We start from the raw sequence: 2,500 nt of genomic DNA on the forward strand, positions 1-2,500 counted from the left end.
TGCCTAGGACGACGCCCACCCGGGGCGCGGCGGAGAAACAGGGGAGAAGGCAGGAGCGGGACGAGGGCAGGCGGGGCCCGACGGCCCGGGACGATACCCTTCCTCTCCACGCCGGCGCCTCCGCGGCGGCGCACGCGCGGCAGCACGGCCCGGTACCGCCGCGGTACCCACCCGCAGACAGCCGCCCGCGCGCACACGCGGGGCGCCGGGGGGCAGGCCCGCGCCTAGCACCCCAAACACCGCTCGCGCGGCTTCCCCACCGCCGCGCCGGGCCCGACCGACCCGACGAGCCCTGGGGGGGGCAGCCCCCCCCCCGCAGGCGGGAACGAGCTCCGCGAACCGGGCGAACCGGGAGAGCGGGGAGCTTCGGGGCGCTCCCCGAGTCTCCATTTAGGGGGACGAAGGCCCTCGCCCAAGGCGGACCTGCGAGGCAACCCCCCAGCCGCGCCAGCTGCGGACCGACGCCGCCTCGCTACCCCGGCCCCCCACCTCTCCCACGCGAGAGGGAGGGGCGGGCGGAACGAGGACGGGGCGGCCGGCCAGAGCCGGCGATTGATCGTCACGCGACGCTCAGACAGGCGTAGCCCCGGGAGGAACCCGGGGCCGCAAGTGCGTTCGAAGTGTCGATGATCAATGTGTCCTGCAATTCACATTAATTCTCGCAGCTAGCTGCGTTCTTCATCGACGCACGAGCCGAGTGATCCACCGCTAAGAGTTGTCTCTTTCGGCACCGCCCCGCGCGCGCGGGACGGACACACCGGGGGGGCACGCTCCACGACGAGCGGCCGCCCCCTTTTTTTCTTTGTCCTCTGACGACGGGCCCCGACCGACGCGCGCCCGCCTCTCGCCGGGCCCGACCGCCCCTCCGCCCGCGCGGAAAGGGGGGGCGCGCAACGGCGATGCGGCGCGACGACGGAAGGAAGCCTCTCGCCTCGCCTGACCGTACGAGCAACACAACGCAGGAGAGGAGGGAAAGGGGAGGGCAACGGAGAAAACTCCGAAAGGTGAGGGCTGGGGCGGGGAGCGCGCGCTCCCACCACACGCACCCCGCGCGCTTCGGAGGCGGACCAGGCGCGCGGGCTCGGCCCGGCCAACGCACGGAGGAGCAGCGGCGCGCCCCGACCGCGCCCCGACCTGCATACGCCCCCGCCTCGCGCCCGGGGACTCGGCGGGCTGCTGCTGCCGCCGACGGCCCGCACACGCGCGGCAACGCGCCTCTCGGGCACCGCACTACGGCAGCCCGCTTTTTCCCTGCGGCTCAACCCCGCCGGCAGCTCGGCAGGCCCCACACCGCACACCTCCGGAGGCGACAAAACCGCCCGAGCCCGAGACGGCGACGCACCGGCTCGGGGCCCGCCGGACGGCGCTCGCAGCCGCGAAGCCGCGACCGCCCTCCCGGAACCGCCGACACCACCGGCTTCTCGCCCCGACCCCGTCCCAAGCAGGCGCGCGCCACGCCGGAAGGCGACGAGCCCCGGACGGGGGTGGGGGTGTCGGGGGGCGCCGTCCTCTCTCCCCCGTCTCCACGCGGAGAACGAGGCCCGGACGCCTCCTTACCCCCAAAACCCCCGCCGACGGGAGGCACGCCACCTCCGCCGGGCGCGGCCGAGGAGGGCGGCGTGGAAGCGGCGGGCAGGGTCCAGGCCGGGACGGTCGAGGCCGGCGGCGGGCACCTTCCGGCCGACCGATTGGACACGGGGGGCCGAGCGGTGACGGCACCGCCGCTGGGCGGGGGGGCTTGCCGACCTTGGGCGACGGCAGAAGCCCGAGCGCTCGCCGGGGCGGAGAGAGGGCTCGCCGAGGAGCGCAGCGCGGCCACGGAGGCACGGCGACACGGCGGCCGCCGACGCAGCGCAGACGCGCCGCCCCCCCCCGAGCGGAGGAGACGGCGCTCCCACGCCGGGGACGCCCCTTAGACGCGAGACGGGCACACAGCAAGGACGGCTTGCGGCCTAACACACGCCGCGGTCTCTCCGCGCGAGACCGGACCGCGGAGGGGGGGCGGCAGCGGGACACCTCCCCGGCACGGCTGCCCGCTGGGGGAAGGCGGGGAACGAGCACGGTATGGGTCGGTCGAGGCAGCGCCCGGCGGGTGGGGAGGGGAGGAAGGGGGTTGGGGAGAAGCCTTTCCGGGAGCGGACTCCCACGGCACGGCCTTCCACCATACACCACCGCCACCGCACCACCGCCACGCCACCAGCGGAGGCGCCACCGCCGGCTCAAAACTACACCGCTTCCCCCGGGGTCGCATCGAGCCGCCCGCGTCTTTAAACCGCCGCCCGGCCGCGCAGCCTTCGACCCCCGGGGCTCGCCGAGGGAGGGCTGCGCAGAAACGCGGACGCTAGGTACCTGGCCCTGGGGTGAGGGAAACGACCTGCAGGGCCCCGCGGCGGTGCCTCCCCCGCTGCCACCATCGGGGGAGCGTCCGCCCGCGGGGGCGCGCCCGACGTCCGCCGCCAACACCTCGTCCTTCCTTACCCGGGGGGCCGGGGTTTCCCTC

At 75.6% G+C, this 2,500-nt stretch overlaps 1 non-coding gene across 1 annotated transcript; it reads right to left on the reverse strand.

Annotated features, from left to right (window-relative positions):
* Positions 1-564: 564 nt before the first annotated feature.
* LOC129783564 (5.8S ribosomal RNA) lies at positions 565-717 on the reverse strand. The gene has a single exon (XR_008745344.1). It is a non-coding gene; the product is annotated as a 5.8S ribosomal RNA (ribosomal RNA).
* Between the last annotated feature and the right edge of the window lie 1,783 nt (positions 718-2,500).

This window comes from Falco peregrinus, unplaced genomic scaffold (assembly GCF_023634155.1).
Source record: "Falco peregrinus isolate bFalPer1 unplaced genomic scaffold, bFalPer1.pri scaffold_52, whole genome shotgun sequence".
Taxonomy (NCBI): Eukaryota; Metazoa; Chordata; class Aves; order Falconiformes; family Falconidae; genus Falco; species Falco peregrinus.